Genomic DNA, 22,559 nt, shown 5'->3' on the forward strand with positions numbered 1-22,559 from the left:
ACAGGGCAGATAGGTGGCAAAGTAGATAGGGTACCAGGCCTGGAGTCAGGAAGACTTATCTTCCTGAGTTCAAATCTGGCCTCAGACCTTAGTTGTGTGACCTGGGCAAGTCACTTAACCCTGTCTGCCTCAGTTACTTCATCTGTAAAACGAGCTGGAGAAGGAAATAGCAAACCACTCCAGTATCTTTGCCAACAAAACCCCAAATGGGGTCATGAAGAGTGCATGACTGATAACAACTGAACAACCAACAAAGTATTAAACACCTACTACGTGCAAGGTATTCTACTAGACATGGGAAGGAACCTCAAAAGTCACCTAGTCTGACCCACACCTAAGTGCACACCCCTTACACGATATTCCTGATGAGTGGCCATCAAGCCCTCACTTGAAGATTTCCAGGAATGGGAAATCCACTAAGTGAGTAAGTCCCTTCCACTTTGGGGCAGTTCTAATTCACAGGATAGATAGATTTAGAGCACATGGAGCTTATCTCGTCCAAACCTCTCATTTGAAACTAAGGCTCAGAAAGATGAAATGCCTTGCCTAAACTACAATTCAGTAGACTTTGACGTTGCACTATGTTGCTTTCCCACTTAGGAAATCTTTTTTTATATCAAACCTAATCTGCCTCTCTGAAACTTCTACCCATTCCTTCTAGATCTGCTCTCTGGTAGAATCAGTCTAATCTCTTACACACATGACAGCTCCTCAAATACCTGAAGACAGTTTTATCACGCCCCCTCTGAATTTCTCTTCTTCATGCTAATCTTTCCTTGTTCTGTCAATTGATTCTCCTAGTTACCAGTCCCTTGACCATTCTGGTTGCCCTCTCCTGGATGTGCTCTAGCTTGTTAATGTCTCCCAAAGTAAAGTGCCTCACAAACTGAACACAAACTCCAGTTGTGGTCTGACTAAGGTTTAGTACAGCGAGGCAATCATCTCTTTTCGTTCTGAACATTTTGCTGCTCTTAGTGAAAATTAAATCACAGTAACTTTCTTTCAGCTGCCATGTCGCAGTGTTGACTCATAAATTGGCAATTCATTAAAATTCCCACATTTATTTTTTTTTCACAAACCATAGTATAGCCACTCTTTCCCATCCTATACTTGCAAAGTTGATTTTTTGAACCCAGTTGAAAGATTTTACATTTACCCTTATTAAATTTCATCTTTTTAGATTTGGCTCATTATTCTAAGACTTGAGAGCTTTTTGGACCCTGACTATTTGTCATGCAGTAGGGTAGCTATGCTTCTCAGTTGTATGTCATCTGTAAAACTGAGAATCATGCGTTAATGAACCGATCCAGACTCAGGCTAGGTCCCTGGTAGTTTAGGTTCAACACTGAAACTAAATGATACACTCATCAATCATTAAGCAGTCAGTAAAAGGAAGTTTACTTAGCCATAGCTCGGAAAATGTACTCAACAAAGACACAGCGTTCAACTCAGGAAAAGTGTCCTTCCCTTGCCTCCATATGAAAACTTGTCAGAGCAGATGTGGGGAATTGGGACATCCATCAAGTCTGAAAGCCCATGAATCCATGTGGAAGGACCTTTTTATACACTTAATTGAACAGGAAGCCTGAGTCTGCCACAAAAGTACATCAACAACTAGGCAGCTTGAGACTTAGCCTCCTGAGCCAATCAAGTTTGGGGGACATCTTTGGTTTTTAGGGAAAAAAATTGGCGTTACCTACATGAGAGGATAGGAGGTGGGAGGTGGGGAGTAAGGAGGGAAGCCTGCCCATCACATATGCCTTCTTTAACTATAACACTGATGAAAATGTTAGACAACACAGGGCCAAGGATAGACCCCTGGAGCACTCCACTCAATACTTCCTTCCAAGTCAACATTGGGGGCAGCTAGGCGGTGTAGTGGATAGAGCTCCAGCCTTGGAGTCAGGAGGAGCTGAGTTCAAATCTGGCTTCAGACACTTGACACTTACTAGCTGTGTGACCCGGGGCAAGTCACTTAACCCCAATTGCCTCACCAAAAAAAAGTGTTACAAGTCAACATTGAACCATCTTTGGGTCAGTAATTTAAAGAGGTCTAAATCTACCAAACTGTACTATGATCTAGCTCACATCTTCTCATCTTTTTTTTTTTTGCAAAGATAACCTGAGAGACTGTGAAATGATTTGCTATAATTTAAGCATACTATATCTATATCAGTCCCTTGATCTACCAGTCCAATAAACCTGTCAAAAAAGAAAATAAGGATAGTCTGACATGATTTGCTCTCTATTATTCTATTGCTATTTTCCTTACCAAAACTCAAATCCTAGATAATTCCCACCATCCATCTTCCTTGTTTCTATTCTGCACAATGCAGTTGCAGGAAGTCAAACACTGAGATGACTGGGTCAGTCAATCAATATTTATTAAACACCTATTATGTGCTTGCCAGGTACTGTGCTAACTGCTGGGGATATGAAAAGAAGCAAAAGACAGTCACTGCCCTCAAGGAACTTACAGTCTAATAGGGGAGACAACATGCAAACAAATACATAAAAAGCAAGCTATAACAGGATAAATGGGAAATCATTAACAGAGGAAAGTCACTAAAATTAAGAAGGCTTGGGGAAGGCTTCCTGTTTAGAAGGTGAGGTTTTAGTTGGGACTTAAAGGAAGCCAGGGAGGTCAGCAGCCAGAGCAGAGGATGAAGCATTCTAGGCACAGGGAACAGCCAGAGAGAATGTCTGGAGCCAAGAGATGGAGTATCTTGTTTGTGGAACAGCCAGGAGGCCAGTATCATTGTATTAAAAAGTATGCATTGAGGGGCAGCTAGGTGGCACAGTGGATAGAGCACTAGCCCTGAAGTCAGGAGGACCTGAGTTCAAATCCAACCTCAGACCAAACACTTGACATGTACTAGCTGTACATGTGACCCTGGGCAAGTCACTTAACCCCAATTGCCTAAAAAAAAAAAGTATGTGTGGGAGAGTAAGATATAAGAAGACTGGTTAAGCAGTAAGGAGCTAGGTTTTGAATGCTACACAGAGAATTTAGTATTTGTTTCTGAAGGCAAATAAGAAACCACTAGAGTTCATTAAGTTGGGGGTGTGGTGAGGGGGCCTCAATTGGACTTGCATTTTAGGAAAACCACTCTCGTGGTTTTAGAGGATGTATTAGAGTAGGGAGAGACATGAGGCAGGCAGACCCACCAGCAGGCTATCACAATCATCAGTGAGGTGATGAGGGACCAATGGGGGCATCAACCCCACCCCATCCCCAGCAGTGTCAGAAGAGAGAAAAAAAGCATATCTGAGAGATGTTGCAAGGGTGACATCAATAGGATTTGGCAACAGCTTGGATTGGGGTAGGGGTGTGTGAGAGATACTGAGGAATCCGTGATGACTCATAGGTTGTGAGCCTAAGGGACTGGGAGGACGGTGTTGCCCTTTACAGTAATAAGGAAGGTAGGAGTGGAGGAGGATTTAGGGGAAAGATAATTAGTTCCATTTTGGACATATTGAGTTTATGATGTCTATTAGATAATCATTTTGAGAGTCTGAAAGAGTCAGTTCGAGATGTGAGACTGGAGGTCAGCAAAGTTGAGGCAGAAAAGGTGGATTTGGGAATCATCAACCTAGAGATTATAATGAAATCCATGGGAGTTCATGAGATCACCAAATGGAATAGTACAGAGAGAGAAGATACAAGTGCCCATCATAAATTTATGTCATTCAATCTTAACTAGGCTTTCACTGCTGAAAATCAATCCTTCTATTCTTCCATGATTGACCATCTCATTCCCAGCAGTGACTTTTCTAAAATCCTCTTCTATTCTTCTACCATGCTGCTTCCTCTCAACAGAAAACTTTACCTTAGACTTCTAAAAACAACAAAACAACCACCACAACCACAAACCCAACCATTTGTGAGCTCCTCCATCTCCCCATACTTAAAATCACATCAACCTCATCTGCCATCTTCCTTTGTCCCAGTCTTTTTGCCAATGACAGTCCCTCTATTTGTTCCTTTGATTTTAACCTACAGGAAGTTGTGTTTTCTATTCTACCCTCTCTCTCTACCTAATTTTCAACCTTTCCCTCCCTGATGCTAACATGCCCAGCTCTCCTTCATCCTTAAAAAATCCTCACGGGCCCTCGAGTTATTTTCCTAAATCTCTCCTCTCTTTTATAGCTAAACTCTTAGGAAAAGCTATCTGCAAAATTGAATCCGCTCTCTCAGCTCCCACTCACTTCTTTTTTTTTTATTTAATTACATTTATTTGTTATATTTTATTTTTTAATACACAGAAATCTATTTTCTCTCCCTCCTAATCCATACTCCGCTAAAAAAGAAGACGAATTCTTTGCAGCAATTATAATTTGGCTTCCATCCTCACCACTTGATTAACATTCCCCTCTCCAAGGTTACCAATAATTGCTCTATTATGAAATCCAATGACCTTTTCCATCTTCATCCTTATTGACCTCTCTACAGTGTATGATACTGTTTACTACCCTTTCCTTCTGGATACTCTCTCTTGACTTTTTTTTTTTTTTTTTGGTCTAGCCAGCGGGGTTAAGTGACTTGACCAGGGTCACACAGCTAGTAAATGTTATATGTCTGAGGCTGGATTTGAACTCAGGTCCTCCTGAATCCAGGGCCGGTGCTCTATCCACTGCGCCACCTAGCTGCCCCCCTTCTTTGGCTTTTGTGACATTGTTCTGTCATGGTTCTTTTCCCACCTACCTGACCAATCATTTTCAGTCTCCTTTTCAGGATCATCATACATGTCCCACCCCTACGCATGAATGTCTCCCTGGCATCTTTCCTGGGTCCTCTTCTCTTCTCTCTATACATCCTCTCTTGGTGATCTCATCAAGTCCCATAGGCTCAACTGTTGTCTCTGTGAAGATGACTTTTAAATCCCAAATTCCAGCCTTCATCTCTCTCCTGAGCTCCAAGTCCACGTTTCCAATTTCTCAATGGATAACTTCACCTGAACATCCCAAAGACATTTCAACTGTACATATACAAAAAAAATTTCACTTAATAATTGCTTATTGTTTAATTGATGAAGCTCTTAGTGATCAGTCTCCCCTTCTTTTTTAATTTTTAAAAATTTAAACATTTTCATTAGAACATTATTTTGATACACTAGTTACTTTCTAATAAACAATCTCTCATAATACATTTATAAAAAAAGTTAACCTCTTCTCTTTCTAAATGCTTAAAAACTATCTCTTAATAAGACATTTCAGAATTGTGCCTTGAAGTTCACTGTCCTATATGTGACAGGTTGACCCCTTGACCATAAGCACAATAATTATAATACTAATATGAAAGATCACTGACACAGATCACCATAACAAATATAACAGGCCCTCTTACCCTCCATGTCTGGAATGTACTTTCTCCCCATCACCACCTTGCATAACCTCCAGCTTCCTTGAAAGTACAATTCAGGTATTATATTCTGTAGGAGATCTTTCCTGATTTTTCTCCCAGTTGAGTTCTCTACCTCTTAAAATTACTTTATGATCATTTTGCATTTATTTATTTATTTGCCTATATGTTGTATTCCCCCAACATATTGTAAGCTCTACAAGGATAGGGACTGTTTCATTTTTGTTTTCGTATTTGCAGCATCTAGTGCCTTGTACATAGTAATTGCTTAATAAAAGTGTTTAATTTAATTGATCCTTAATGTGACAGCCTCATTAAATTCCTTAGTTAGATTTAGTCCCTTATTCTAGCCTTTTGACATCTTTGTATACCCCAGTTCTGTCATTCACTCCAAGCTTCATGTTATAGACAAATTTGGTAAGCATGCCATATTTGTCTTCATTCAAGTGATTCATAAAAATGTTGAATTGTACAGGGTCAAGGGGAGAGCCCTGTAGCCCAGCACTGGAGATTTCCATTTAGAGTCTGACCAATCCTGAACTACCTAATTTTAAAGGCATAACTGGGAGATATTGTGGGTTCAGTTCCAGACCACCATAATAAATTGAATATCACAATAAAATGATTGTTTTGGTTTCCTGGTGCATAGAAAAGTTATGTTTACACTATACTATAGTCAGTTAAGTGTGCAATAGTATTATGTCTAAAAAACAGTTACATACCTTAATGAACAATACTTTATTACTAAAAAATGCTAACCATCACCTGAGCCTTCAGCAAGTTATAATCTTCTTGCTGCTGGAGAGTCTTAACTTGATGCTGATGGCTGCTGACTGATCAGGGAGGTGGTTGCTGAAGGTTGGGGTGGCTGTGGCAATTTATTAAAATAACACAAAAATGTAGTTTGTCACATCGATTGACTCTTCATTTCACTTGAACACTTAGAGGCCATTGTAGAGTTATTAATTGGCCTAATTTCAATAATGTTGTGTATCAGGGAATAGGAGAAGGAGAGAGGGGAAAACTACTGGTGGGAGGAGCAGTCAGAACACACCTAACACTTAAGGTCTCCATCTTTATGGGCATGGTTTGTGGCACACCAAAATGTTTATAATACTAATATCAAATATCACTGATCACAGCTCACCACAACAGATATAATAATAATGAGAAAGTATGAAATATTTCGAGAATTACCCAAATGTGACACAGCGACACAATGTGAGCACATGCTGTTGGAAAAATAGTACCAGTAGGCTTGCTCAACTCAGGGTTGCCACAAACCTGGAATTTTTTTTTTGTTGTTTTGTGTGTGTGTGTGTGTGTGTGTGTGTGTGTGAGATAGTCAGAGTTAAGTTACTTGCCCAGGGTCACACAGCTAGTAAGTGTCAAGTGCCTGAGGTCAGCAAACCTTCAATGTTTAAAGAACACAATATCTGCGGAGTGCGACAAAGCAAAGTGCAATAAAATGAGGTACTACTATCCAGGACATATACTCCTATCTTGTCCATAATGATATCATTAAAGATTGTGTCAAAACGTTTTGTCAAAATTCAGGCATATTGCCTGTGGCATTTCCCTGATGTACCTATTGATGAACCCGGTCCAAAAAAGGAAATGAGGTTAGGATGGTATGATGTGTTTTTTATGAACTCATGCTAGCTTACAGTGATGGCTGCTTCCCTCCCTAAATGCTTATAAACTATCAGTTCAAAAATTAATACTGAAAATTTGCCCAGAAATAAAATCAACTTTGCCATCCTTTAGTTGGCAGAATTTATCTTCCTTTTCTTTTAATAAGAAATCAGGACATTTGTCTTCCACCCCATGATGTCTCTTTCATTTTCCACGGTTTCTCAAAAACCAATGATGCAGTTTAGCAATCACATCTACACATTTTTTCAACATCTGGTAAGGTAGCTTAGATGCATTTAGGCCAGTCAGTTGCTCTTTTGCTTTCTATATAGCTTGGGTTTTGACTCTCTCTTAAGCTTTTTCTTATGTCCATTTCAGTCTGACAGTCATTGCTTTCAAATAGTATATTTACTTAATATTGATAGAGTAAATCTAGACTCTAGAGCTCAAAAAGAACACAGGGGACCATTGAATCATAGATTATAGATCATAGATTTAGAGATGAAAGAGACTTTAGACCAACCCCCTAAAGATGAGGAAACTGAGATCCACATAGGTTGTGACTTATGTAAGGTCACAAGGATGGTAAATACCATATTTCACCACATAATCATTGCACCCTGGGTTTTTTTTTTTCAGTCCAAAAACTGGTTTATAACCTTTCCTCGAGTAATCATCACATGGCATAATTCTATTCATCCCACCACTTAAAAGGTAAACAGCAGCATTGCATTCACCAGTGGCATATGGATGCGCTTTTATCTCTCCTGCAATGGGATCTGGAAGCCTAGAATTCTCAGCACATGAGCATTGTCAGTATTCAATTTTGACATATACTCATGAGTTTTCCATACATCCTAATCTTGCACCAAAGACAGTTTAGTAATAAATGATTTCTAAGTAATACTGTCCAAAAAAAATTAAGCTTCACATAATGGATGTACCCCACTTTTTTTTAAAAAAAATTTTTATTAATTTATTTTGATTTATCAATAATCACTTCCATATGCTTTTGAGTTTAAAATTTTTCTCCCCCTTCCTCCCCACTACCCTCCCCAAGATGATGCACAATCTGATATAGGCTATACATTTACATTCATATTAAACATATTTTCACATTAGTGATGTAAGTAAAAATTAAAACTAGTAGGAGGAACCATCAGAAAGAGGAAACAAAACTCAACAGAAGGGGAAAAAAAATAGCAATTCGACTTCCATAGTTCTTTCTTTGGATGTGGATAGCATTTTCCATCACAAGGCCTCTGGAGATGTCTTAGATCCTTGTATTGCCAGGAAGGGTTAAATTTATCAATATTAGTCATCACACAACGTGGCTGTTATTGTGTACAACGTTTTCCTGGTTCTGCTCACTTCACTCAGCATCAGACCACACAAGTCTTTCCAGGTTTTTCTGAAGTCAGCCTGTTCATCATTTCTTATAGCACAATAGTATTCCATCACATTCATATACCACAACTTGCTCAGCCGTTCCCCAATTGATGGGCATCCCCTCAATTTCCAATTCTTTGCCACCACAAAAAGAGCTGCTATGAATATTTTTCTACATGTGGGTCCTTTTCCCATTTGTGTGATCTCTTTGGGATATAGCCCTAGGAGTGCTATTGCTGGGTCAAAGGGTATGCACATTTTTATAGACTTTTGGGCATAGTTCCAAATTGCTCTCCAAAATGGTTTGATCATTTCACAACTCCACCAACAATACATTAGTGTTCCAATTTTCCCACATTTTCTCCAAAACTTATCATTTTCCTGTTTTGTCATGTTGGCCATTCTGATAGGTGTGATGTGGTACCTCAGAGTTGTTTTGATTTGCATTTCTCTAATCAATAGTGATTTAGAGCATTTTTTCTTATGACTATAGATGGCTTCAACTTCTTCATCTGAGAACTGTCCGTTCATATCCTTTGACCATTTATCAATTGGAGAATGGCTTGTATTCTTATAAATTTGACTTAATTCTTTATATATTTTAGAAAGATGCACCCCTTTTTTGCAAAAATTTGCATAAAATCTACAATGATTATGTGGTGAAATATTGTATCAAAGTTAGGATAGTTGTCTAAGAATGGAATTATCTGTTTTGAGGGTCAGTAAACTACTTACTTTTTTTTTAATAATGGGGTTTTTTCCTAATTATATGTAAAGACAAATTTTAGCATTCATTTTTACAAAATTTTGAGTTCCAAAATTTTCTCCCTCCTTCCTTCCCCTTTCCTCTTCCTAAAACAGTAAGCAATTTGATATAGGTTATATATGTACAATCATGGAAAACATATTTTCATATTATTCACAGTTGTGAAAGAAGAAACAGACTGAAAGGAAAAAAAAAACAAAAAATAAAGAAAGTGAAAATAGTATGCTTCGATCTGCATTCAAATCCATCGGTTCTTTCTCTGGAAGTGGATAGCATTTTCCATCATAAGTCCTTTGTAATTGTCTTGGATCATTGTATTGCTGAGAAGAGCGAAGTCATTCATGGTTGATCATCACACAATGTTGCTATTACCGTGTAAAATGTTCTCTTGGTTGTGCTCATTTCACTTTGCATCGTTCTTTCCAGATTTTTCTGAAAGCTTCCTGTTCATCATTTCTTATTGCACAGTAGTATTGTTACATTCATATACCACAACTTGTTCAACAATTCCCCAATTGATGGAAACCCCTCAATTTCCAATATTTGCCACCACAAAAAGAGCTGTTATACCTATGTTTGAACATGTAAGTCCTTTTCCCTTTTTTATGATCTTTTTGGGATATAGACCTAGTGGTGGTATCGCTGGATCAAAGGGTATACACAGTTTGGTTCCCCTTTGGGTATACTTCCCACTTGTTCTCCAGAATGGCTGGATCAGTTCACAACTCTAAAAACAGTGCATTCAGTGTCCCAATTTTCCCACATCTTCTCTAACATTTATCATTTTCCATTTCTGTCATATTAGCCAATCTGATAGATGTGGTACCTTGGAATTGATTGAATCACTAACTACTGGAAGAATTGACGGACAGGTTATTGACCTCTTATCTGGGATACCAACTATACGAAGCATTCTTGCATTGGAAAGGAGGTTGGCCTGGATGACCTCTGAGGTACCTTCCAACTCTAAGATTCTCTAAGTCTAGAAACAAAGTACCTAAATAATCAGACTTTTTATCTTATTTTGTCACTGAAGCAGTTCACAGAAATCTTTCCAGGATTTTCTGAATCTACCTCTTCTATAATTTCTTAAGGAACAATAACATTGCATTATATTTATATACCACAACTTATTCAGCTATTCCTCAGTAGATGGGCAACCCACTTTGTTTTCAATTCTCTGCCACAAGAAAATTTCTGCTATATTTGTCTATATATGGGTCCTTTCCCTGTGCCTTTGATATCATTAAGATATTAACCTATTTGTGATATCACTGGGTGAAAGAGTATACAGAGTTTAGTGACTTTTGGTGTATAATTATAAATGCCTTTCCAGAATGGATGACCAAATCACAGTTCCAACAATAACATACTTATGCTTTTCCTATTCCTCCAACAATTGTTATTTTCCTTATTTTGTCATCTTTGCTAATCTGATAAGTATGAGATGGAGCCTCAGTTACTTAATTTATATTTTTCATATTCTTAGTGATACAGGACATTTTTATATGATTGTTAATAGTTTGCATTTTTCTTTTGAAAATTGCTTGTTCATATCCTTTTACCATTTATTTACTATTCTTAAATATTTTGTATTAGTTCCAAATGTATCTTGGGTAATATACTTTTATTAGAAATATTTGCTGTAAAGATTTTTCGCCAGTCAACTGTTTCCTTTCTAATTCTTGTGTTTGTGAAAAAACTTTGCAATTTTATTAAATCAAAATTGTTCACTTTATCTTTTATATTCATTTCTATCCCTTTTTTGGTAAAGAACTCTGTTCCTAGACATTTTCTGACCAGGTATTTGTGCCCAAACTGCTCCCCCACCCAACCATCCACCCAGAAATGTTCCCTGACACCCTGAGCTATTTGCTTTATTCTTCCAAGTTCTCAGGCCCAGAATTTATTGGACTTTTCCCCTTTCCTAGGCATCTAGCCTAAATCAGCTTTTCCAAGCTTCTCCTTTTAGCAGCTACTCTGTTTAACTCCATCCTTTCATCTCTTCTCTCACTTTAGCTCAGTTTTTCAGTTATTTCTTTCATACTTCCTTTATACTTCCTGACCCCAATCAGGTTTCAGCATAGCTATAACTCATTCTTATTCTGTCTCCTAACACTCCATTTTCGGATTGTCACAAAATAACCATTTACAAAACCTACATCATCATCAATCATTTATAAGATAGGTCTCCTCCACAGCAGAACAAACAAAACAAGACAATGAGTGAATTCAACACATTACTTTCCTGTAGGTGCAAAGCTAGGTGCTGGGGATTTGAGGACAAACGATGACTGTCCTACAGTGGAGAGCAACTGGATGTTGTGGGGGAGGAATTGTGGGGCTGTTACAAGACAGACCAGGCAAGAATGTAAGGAGGTGTTGAACACAGTGATGATGGTGTGAGTGGAGAGGCAGGGAGAGATGCAACAGATGCTACCTAAGCAAAATTAACAGAGAGAGAGAAGACTTTGAGATTTTAAGTGTAATAGAATGGATCCTATTGGAGTATGTCAATAGTCAACAAGAGTTTATTAAGCACCTAATATGTACCATGCACTAAGTGCTTAGATATAAAGAAAAGTAAAAGATAGTCCCTGCTCTTGGGGAGTTCACAATCTAACGGGGAGGACAATATGCAAACAACTATGTACCAACAAGCTGTAGACAGTATAAATCAGAAATAATCAACAGAGGGAAAACATTAGAATTAAGAGGGATTGGAACAGGTTTTCTTTCGGATCATGAATGGAACAAGGGTTTTGATTCTTTGTTAAAAGGATGCACAACCTCACGGGCTTCTTGGTGAGGTGCTACTTCAAAAGAAGGCTGGCCACTGAGCCAGAAAGAGAAATTAACTATTCAGTGGATCTTAAGAGGATTGACTTCACTCTCTGGTGTCTTCTCTCTCACTGTTTGAGTATTCTATGATCCTTTCTCTCGGACTTCTCAAGGGAGGAGGAAGGGTTCCTCCATTTACCAATCCTGCTAGACACGGCAGATGCTTGAATATGGCAGCAGTTACACATGCTGCCCAGGAGAATCTGAGCCTGGACTTCAGGCCCTTGACTGCCTTGTCAACTTTATTTTCCTGAGCACACATAATCAAACAGTAGTTATAAGATGGATTTTAGGGGAGTGGCTCCTTTAGGGGAGTATGGTGAGTAAAAGATATGAAAGGTCAGAGGTGACCAGCAGCAGGAGGGGTATTCTGCCACTCTACCCTTCTCAGATAAGATGACCCATTACCAGGAAGATAAACACAAGCCATGCCCTGGAGTGCAGAGTTGAGGTGAAAGTAAAGTAGTTTCTCAGTAGTCCTATAAAATGTTCCATGTTTTGATATTTTAAGTGTCAGCCTACAGGGAGAGAATCATGTTTTAAGTGTGTGAATGTGTGCTCATGAGTCTTTTGTGTTTTGGAGGAAAGATACAAAAGCAGCAAAGGAGAGACACAGCACAGTATAAGCCTGGCTAATTAAATTCATACTCCACGTGGGGACTACCCCCAAACCCTCTCTCCCATTGAGTGGCATCCCTCTCCTCATTAATAATCACATCTTATCACCTGGAGAGCTGAAGCTTAAGAGGGCCACCTCAAAGAAGCCTCTTCTTTGATCAAATACAACAATCTATCTCCTTTCTGCCAGCGTGGGGGGTTGACCAAGGCATCACTCACAGTCTATCACCTTATTCTAAAGTGCCAAAAAGTCCTTTAAGAGCTGGGTCAACACATGGCTGGAATAGCCAGGAAGTTTGTCACCCCCAAGGCCCAAACAATTAGTCACCTTGTTTTTAAAGTTTCAGGAGGAAATGGGGATAACAAGAAAATGACAACCCTGTTCATAAAGGTCACTGGAATCCTAGATGCCCTGTTCTTAAGGGCCTTAAGATGCCCATAGCCTTAAGAATGACAGAAGAAAGAATGAGGTTTAGTGATGGTCCTTTGGGGAGGCCATTCTCAGACTCATGATGTCCAACTCAGCTAAACTTACCATTATTCCTCCTTGTTGACATGTGATCATAATTACACCAGGGTATCTCTCTGAGGCAACCAAAGGTTATGGGCTTTATATAAAGTGGGTAGATTCTTGATCTGGAGCATTTGATTGCTTTTTCTCACTCTCACTCACTCAACATATCCAGTAATTTTCAAAATCTTGTCATTTCTGTATCTACAATGGCTCCTCTTCCTCTCCTTAATCCCTCATTGTGAATACCAACATCACTGGGCGCAGTGATGAAAGGTATTAGTCTAATCTTGGCTCCTCTCATTTATCTGACTAGGACATTTTTCTGAAATCTTCCTAGTTGTATTTTGAGCAGAGAGCAAGGTGGATGGGGGTGGAAGGGGTGGGGATATAGGTTGACACAAGGATGTAAGTGACAGTTTTGTGACAGATCCTAAGCTAGGGTTTTACATAGAATATGTAGCTCCGTAGTAATTAAACTCTATTATATTGAAGGCCTACTCACTTTCCTCTGCTAAGGATACCTAAGACAGTACCTAGGGAACTATTTACAGCCTAGGTCCTATTTTCTCCACAGTCCAAGCCTATCTCTATGGCTCTTCAGATCTGGGCCCATTCAGGAATGTGGAGACAAGGTGAAGGAGTGAGATGAGAATGGATATCATGGAAACCCAGGTGGTCCACACTGGAGTATAGGCTCAGCTCAACTTTAACTAACTTTGTATAGTTGGTCATTGTACACTAATATCTGCAAGCAGACAGAAATACCTCAACGCCTGTCTCCTCAAGCCGCAGAAGACCATAAATCTATGACTAATAAGATGGCCCTCTTCTAGTCCCATGGGAAAGGGAAGAACTGAAATTTCTAAAGAAGCAAGAACTATACAAGCATGCTGAAGGGTGGTTGTCAAGATCTCTCGAAGCTTGAGGATGCCAAAACAGGAAGAAAGATTATAGTTACAATGATTTGTTGAAGCAGGATGGCTATCACCTGCCCCTGCCACAGATCTCTTGGCCAAAGTGGTTTCAATTGTGATGTCACAGCCTCCACACCCAACTTGCTTAAACTGTAATAAGACAGAGAGAGAACAGGCGAGGTCAGAGACTGACCATGCTAGAAGTACTCCCAGAACCACTGGCGCTGCCTCAACTAGGTATGAGATGATGAGAAAAGACTACAAACTGAAGCATGAAGAAGCCACAAATTGATGCAGGCTGCAGCTGACCCTGTTTCTCAGAATAAAACTATTGATATCATTACTTCCCTGTCCTTCACCATTCTAGGGTTCTCAATGCTAAATCTATGTCTCAAGTCTTCATATCTCTAAGAGTTTGTTTTCTTTCTGTATTTGGTATGTGTTTTAGAGAGAAACTAGTTTCTGTATCATTCATTATGTATATGTGTCCCAGCAGGATTCTTTCTCTAATTGTTGAAACTAGGAGCTGGGGGCTCAAGCTGAACAAAAGGGATTTTATTGAAATACGTTATCATAGTTCCTCTAGTGCAAAAAAGAATAAATGAATTTGAACCATTCTGGACATACAATGAGCCAGCAGTTTTCTGGAAGGAGAAGGTTTGGTAAGTGTTTAATTTGGAATCATCTTTGTTGAGACTAATATTCCTGAGTTCAAATCTGGCCTCAGAAACTTACGAATTGTGTAACCCTGGGCAAGTCACTCAAACTTGTTTGCCTCAGTTTCCTCATCTGTAAAATGAACCGGAGAAGGAAATGGCAAACCACTCCAGCATCTTTGCCAAGAAAACCCTAAATAGGGGTCATGAAGAGTCAGACACGACTGAACAACAGCCTGTTTGAGGCAACGGCTTCCTATGGTTTCTCCCTAGGCAGGTTCGAAAGAACCCCGACTCCTTTGTTGTTGTTTGTCTTTTGTTTTTGAAGAGGACCAATGACATCACGGGGTGATATCTTGACTTGCTCCTGAATTAGACTTAAGTGAGGCAGAGCTGCACAAAGGTCAACCTCACTCTCTCTTCCAGAGTCACTGAAGTCCAGTGGCAAGACAAAAGTCAGGATGACTGGCAATGGCCTGGGATGCAGTGGCATCTTGGCATCTTCCATGTCTGACCAAGCTCTTACGCACTTCATAGCTCCTGCTTCACCCCACTTCATGGCCACTGAGACAAACTGCTCTTATCTGTCCATTCTGCCAGGGGGAGGTCTTCACATGCTTGGGGTGGACATTCCACTAACTCACCAACAGGTGTGAGGCCTGTTGGTTATCCCCAACCTGGATTAGCCCGTGTGCCACAGTGGTTTTACTGGGGTGTGGCTACTGCACATGTTAGAGCTTCTTGGAGCCGCAGGTGAAAGTTAGGTGACGGCTGGACACCAAAGGTGGGTGAGCAGCCCTGAAAAGGACTTGGAAAGCCCTCACACAAGAAATGCTAGTCCTCTCTGAACACCCCATACACCCCATGTGATAAGAGAGCCCCTAGCTACCTTAAATGAGTTTAAGTTACCAGGCCCTAAGGGGTTGAGGAAAGGCACTGACTAAAGGGAAAATAAAGTCCACAGGGATGCCTAAAGGGAGAAGCTGGGAAAAAAGTAGCATCACCCAGAGGAGGGCTTGGGACAGAACGGGCAGTAGCCAGGTCTCTTCTTTAGTCAAACATCGTTCAAATTCAATTGTTAAAAAAGAAAAGAAAAAAAAAACCCACTTCAACTGTTACTAGATTTGTATTTTTCATAATACCCAAAAAAGATGAGAAAAAAGGTTAGAAAGAGGGGGCCACAGAGTAGCACTGGATGCCAATAAGAGACATTTCTCCATTGAAATTCAGAAACCTCAGAGGGAAACACCTTGGGAAGCATGAGAATAAGGATAAAATGAGAGAGAAACAGCAACGCTATCCTAGTAGAAAGTGCAATAAACTGGGCTTTGTTTACTGTGTCTAGGTTTCAAAAACATTGTTTATTTTGTCTTTCTGACCTAGATAGGTATAAGACTTCGGATGATTGACCCCTGTGAATTTGAGGGTCTGGACAGTCTCATCTAAGCTATAAGTAGAAGTGGCATGGTTAAGGTTTAACTACCATTTATCTTGCTGAGAGGAAAGAAGGAACTATTAAAAGAGCAGAGCAGCATGCCAATACCTGTGGAAATGGGTCATAGTGGGGACAAAATCAGAGATGTGTAAGAGATAGTATAGGGATTTAAGGGAAATAGTAACATATGTGGACTTTTTACTAAGTTCTGTTGCGGTAGGATTCACCATTTGCTTGGGTTCCTACCACATAAATTAGGCTGGTTTTCCCCTAAAATGCAGGGAAAGTTCCTGAAACTTGGTTAGTTCAGGGGACTAGGGCTCAAGCTATTGACTCAGCTTCTTGGCCACCTAGGGTATAAAAAAGCAAGCCCATAAAGAGCTGGGACCCCTCAGATTGGATAAATATTCCATTGCAATATGAGTTTACATACACTTCTGATCAGACCCCTTGCTTACGGAAATGAGGTGGGGGGTGGTGGTGAGGGGAGTATTTCTTCCTGAATCTATGCTATATGCTTCCTGAACCTTGGTGAATATCTTTCCTGTGCTACTATTAAATATACTTCCTTTTTGGTAAATGTTAGTTACTCTCCTAGGGGCTTATTTTCCTCTAATCCAGCACCTGGACTAGAGCGAGTCAAGCCTGGGCCACAACAAGGAGACTATTTCATTTTCTAGTCCTTCAGTGCCGAGCCACATTTGTCACCCCAAGTGACCAGGGGAACTCAGCTCAGCTACCAGAATGTTCTGTGGGATGGCCCCTGACACATTCTTCCCCAATTTAAACATTTGCTTTTCCTCATCAAATCGCCTGTGGTGCATTTGACACGTTGTCCATATCCTCAATTCTGAAAAGTTCTCTGGGGACCTGGGAACTTCAAGCATTGCCCTTTCTAGTGCCTTTCCCCTGTACCTTTTATTAAAGGGTTTCACCAAACTCAATGTGGCACAATTCTTAATGGCTTTCTAAATGGCATGCAAAGTATACCAGTAGTCTATTCAAAACAGTTCCAGTTAGACAACCCTACAATTAACAGTTGTTTTGTAAAGGTACAGATCTAGTATACTTGGTGGATTTTAGTCATTCCCAATTATAAAGTTGTGTATATTCAACAAATAAATGACATTTTGTAAAAAGTTCATCACAGGTTTTATTTATAAGAACCTGTTTAAATCCAAGCAACAAGGAAAAAACAAAAATTGAAATTAAAATAAAACAATTAACAAAAATGTAAAATAGCAAAAAGAAAAAAGACAATAACAACCTTCACCTCTATAAGGCAAATCTATTCAAATCTATTCTGAAATGAACTCTACAAGCATGTGGAGCTCCCCTACTATGGATTAGCGACTTAAGGTTGACTGGAAATTGTCTCTCACCCTCAGATGAAAAACCAAACTATCCTGGGTGGAAATTCCTCTAAAGTTCCTGCAACACTTAGGGCAACTCATATAACTTCCCCCAACAGAACCTGTGCCAGTGCAGCCAGATGGAAGTCTGATATAAGAATTCTCCAAGTGTTCCTAATATGCCATGGGGGTATACCCCTGACTAGGTTATATGATAAGTAGGCTCAGCTCAGAAAAGCAAGAAAACAAACTCAGAGGAGCCCAAACATTCATGGGGCTCCCCAAAAAGGTCTAAGTACTCGGCATTGATTGGAATTAGCCCTTCAGATTCTGGACAAGGTCACAAAATATAAAAGACTGTCGCTGGACCTATGGGAGCTAGGACGCTCACTCTCTCCTATTAAGGGGTCTCTAGCTCCGCACCCATGCACATGAATTAGATCCAGTGTTTGGAGAGCCAGGCCTCTAAAGAAAAGGGTCAGGATGCTTTTTCCAACCAAGAATGGAATCGCTTTGTCACCTCCAAGTGCTAAGTCTTCATCACTGAGCCACAGTACTGGTGGCCCACCAGAAACGGCCCTGAGGAAGCCCAGTGTTGCTGTATTTGTATTTGTGAGTATTTGGGATGGTATTTGGGATGGCTTTGCTACAATAAGAATTATTGATGTTGTTTGTTTCTAGATATAATTCTAAATATAACTCCCAGTCCCTTCATAATGCTGTTCACTCTCCCCAGTTAGGCTTCCTTGTATCCGCAGACCAAAGGATGCCATGACCCATGTCTGACAACGTAGGCAACATTCCACACTCATAGTCTCACCTCTTTAGAAGGGAAGCAAATTCATTTAACTGTTCTCCAAGACCAAGATACAATTACTCAGATTTTGGCTTCCTTTTAATATTCTCTTGAATTACGTTATTGCAGTCATTGTCTTTGTTGCTCTCACTTACAGAGCGTCTACTTCACTCTGCCCTCTGCTCACACAGGTCTTCACACGTTCCTCTGACTCTTTACCTTTGTCATTTCTTATAAACTGATAATATTCCATTACATTCACATACCACAGTTTGTCTGATCCTGTTCCAACTGACGTGTTCTTACTTCTGTTTCTGATTTTTTGCTACCACAAAAAATGCTGCTAAGAGTATTTTGGCACATATGGGCCAAGTGAGAGAAAAGTTGACTTAATTGATAAATGAGCAGTGCAGTGGATAGAACGCTAGTTAGTCCTGGAATCAGAAAGACCTAAGTTCAAATCTAATCTCAAACACTTGCTAGTTGTGTGAACCTGGGCAAGTCACTTAACTTTTCTCAGCGTCAGTATCCCTATCTGTAAAATGGGGATAATAATAGCATTTTTACCTCTCAAGATTGTTGAGGCTATAAAGCACTTTGACAATCTTAAAGTATTATATAAATGCTAGCTATGATGACAGTGGCTAGTCTTGAACTCAGGACTACCTGGATTTAAATCCAGCCTCTGACACCTACTGGCTGTGTGACCTTGGGCAAACTGTTTAACCTCTAAATTCACAGACAATTCTGACTACAAATTGCAGAATATTTGAAGATCAACATTGTCAAAAGTTATTTCCTCCTTGGAAGCTCCCTATACCAATGAAACCATAGATCTAGACTAAAAAAAAAAAAGAGGAAGCAAGTATATTATTTTCTCAGCAGTAGTAGCTGAAAGACATATTAGTTGACCTAGGCATGCATGAAGAATGTTGAGAATGTAGAGGGGATGGGGTGGGGTGTATACCATGGATCAGGATATATTGGACATATACTCTTTTGGGGGGGGTGAGGCAATTGGGGTTAAGTGACTTGCCCAGGGTCATACAGCTAGTACATGTCAAATGTCTGAGGCAAGATTTGAACTCAGGTCCTCCTGACTCCAGGGCTGGCACTCCATTTACTACACCATTTAGCTGCCCCATGGACATATACTCTTGCCCTTTTCTACAGGACATGTAGAAACATGTCAGAAGGGGCTCTGGCCCCTTATTAAAGGGCATGAGAGATCCAGCAGCTCCTGATGTGTTTATTGATACATCTGACTAGGGTTGCATCAAAAATGATTGCAACTGAGCCAGGAAGGGCCACTCACTCAGTAGGCCAAGGCTTCCTGCTACAAATCCAGAGGAGAGGCTGGCAGAATCCCAAAGCTACATACTCAAAACAAGGGAGAGAAAGATCTGTTTCTTCTCAGCTCCTCTCATAGCCTACTGAGTGAGTGTCTCTTTCTGCCTTAGTCATCAATCATCTTTGACACAACCCTAGTCTAATAGACCAGTGGACCACTCAGGAATTGCTGGGTTGCATGTCTTTTAGCGGGATGCCAAAAAAGAAGTAAACAAACATTTATTAAGCACTTACTATACACCAGACACTGTGCTAAGCTATGGGGATACAAATACAAGCAAAAAGAAAGACAGCCCCTGCCCTCAAGGAGCAGACATTCTAACAGGGGAAGACAACATCCAAAAGGGGGATGAAAGGCTGGGGAACGGAAGTAGAAAGAGGATGAGAATATCTGGCATTGTGGGATCATGATTATTGAAGTCTAGAAAGTTAAGAACAGGGCTGGGAGGAGAATGAAGGCAGGCTGATTTGGGCCCTTCCACAATGGGAAGGATCCACCAATGGTGGAAGGGGCACAGGCCTTATGAAGAAATATTCCAGGGTGAGCAGACAGCAGGGGTGGCAGGTTGTTCCAGGGCAACGAGGCCCCAGGAACTGATGGAAGTTTCAAGATGAGCCAGCAGTAGAGGAGATTTGGTTTTGACGTCCAGAAAGTCAGGACAAGGGCTGGGAGAACATATGCCAGAGCATCTGTCCCTCAGAAAGGGGCCAGGGAACATTGTATCTCTATGGGAAGTGCCCTAGTCTACCCCTATTACCAAAGTTGTAAGAAAAACCAGATTAATCTGCTCAGCTGAGCAAAGCTAGATTGTTCCTATGCAGTAGAGCTAGAATGAGACGCTTTGTACAAAGGTTCCTCACTCACTTTGACACTTTAATAGACCCTTTTTCCCATTGAGGTGGGTATTCTCTCCACCCATGTGGCCACCACTCATTCATCCACATAAACCTTCTTGCATATATGGTGTGTAGCTCAGTGGCATGATGCATAGAGCATTGGACTTGAAGGAAAAACGATCTCTGATAGGGTGGGTGGAACTGGCTAGAGCTTCAGATGGTTGTCATTCCCACTTTAACCCTGTTTGCCTTAGTTTTTAATCTGTAAAATGGGCTGGAAAAGGAAATGGCAAACCACTCCAAGTACCCTTGCTAAGAAAATCCCAAATGGGGTCACAAAGAGTTGGACACAATTGAAATGACTCAACAACTTTAAATTCCATGGTTGGTGGCGACAAAGATGACAAACTGGAAAGGCACCGTTTAGGTCTGCCTCTTGGGGTTTCATCTAGGGGTGGTAAGCAAGGGCTGGATTGAGTTTCTCCTCTCCTGCCTTCACATTTCTTTAATTTTGGGAAATTATGAGTTTTTGCCCCTTTACTGTGGCTTTCCCAGAATTTCTACCCAGGAGGTAGCACTTGGCCCAAATTCTCAAAAATGACTTCACAAAACCCTCTAGTCCTGGGTAGCCTTGATTGACTTGGAGCCCAAAGGGGAGTTTTTTTGTGAAACTCTCTTTATAAGAGTCAGTGGTACCTAGGGTACAGATGCTTTAGAGGCCCAGCAAGCAGGCTAGGTAATGATTCAGAGAAGGCAGTGTTGAAAAAAGCCCTAAGGCTCAAACAAATCAGGCCTTAAACATTATTCCTTATTCCTTCCCTCTCCCCTCCTCCTAAGATAAGGGGTCAGGTGAGACCTAAGACCTCAGGGGAGGCCTGAGTTTAGATTCTCTTCTGGCATTGGCAATATGATATTAAACAAACCTTTTCACCTCTCTGAGTCTCAGTTTTCTCATCTCTTTAATGGGGATAATAACGCTTGTACTCTCTTCCTACCTCACAGAGTTGTCATGAAGAAAGTCTTTTGTAACCGTTAAAAAAAAAACTATTAAAATGTGAGTTACTATAGAAGGGTAAGATTGTTCCTCCATCTTTACACACACTCCTCAGGCTTCCTCCTTGTAACCTTTTTATCTCTTTAAAATTGTCCTCATTACTCATTTTAACCCAGCATAAAAATATCAATATATAAAAAAAAAAAAGTGCGATTCTGCCATAGGCTTTCACCTTCATCCCACTAGGGGTAGCCCATGTATGGTAACTCACAACAACACTGTGGCCCTCTAGGATTTCCCCATCAGTCTATGATCCACTCTCTACCCTAGATCAAAATGTACCTTTTTCTAATGCTTCTGCATCCTCTTTTACGCTAATAACAAGAAATGACGCGTTAATGCGCTAACCTCAGGGAGCACAATTTTTATTTTAGCAGCAGCTTTCTGGAGATAATGCCTGTAGCCAAAGGAGGAGTTCTGATGGTGGCTTTGAGCTTAGTTTTATTCAGAGAAGTCAGATCTCTGCTCTGGTCAGCCCCCACTCTATCTATGCCTCAGGCCAGCCCTGCTCTGCCCTGGTGAATGAGACTAGAGTCGTTTTGATACTAATCACATGGTCTGATGTATGGGCAGAGAAAAAAGTGGTAAAAACTATGGAGGCTGCTGTGGTTACTTTATCCCTGAGCAGACTCCACATCTTGTTTCCAACTATTTGTCCATCTCCTACTCCCACCTCCCAGGTTATAGGATAATAGAAGCAAAAGTAGGGTGAGGTGATGGGATTTTTCCCCAAGGCAAAAAATTTAAAGGGCCCTAAGAACACTTGTACTTCTCTTGCAATTTGGAAGAAAATAGTTTAGCAGCTAGTGAGTAAAATAATTAAAATAGGAAGCTACAAGATGTCAAACTAGAGAGATCTCTTCCCGTCTTTGTGTAGCACTCTCCCTTCTTCTATCAACCAAAGGAGTTCTGATGGCCAATTGCCCCAGCCACTAGAGTAAAGACAGGGCTGGTCTATTTTCCTAGAATGCTAAGAAAAAACGGGTTTAAATTCTGCCTCTGACACCTGCTGGCTGTGTGACCATGTGTAACTCACTTCC

The 22,559-nt window shown here is 40.4% G+C and overlaps 1 pseudogene; it reads right to left on the bottom strand.

Annotated features, from left to right (window-relative positions):
- LOC114049125 overlaps positions 1 to 22,559 on the bottom strand; it is a 58,032-nt pseudogene that overhangs the window by 29,346 nt on the left and 6,127 nt on the right.

The sequence above is a fragment of the Vombatus ursinus genome, unplaced genomic scaffold (genome assembly GCF_900497805.2).
Source record: "Vombatus ursinus unplaced genomic scaffold, bare-nosed wombat genome assembly UNPS02014797.1, whole genome shotgun sequence".
NCBI lineage: Eukaryota > Metazoa > Chordata > Mammalia > Diprotodontia > Vombatidae > Vombatus > Vombatus ursinus.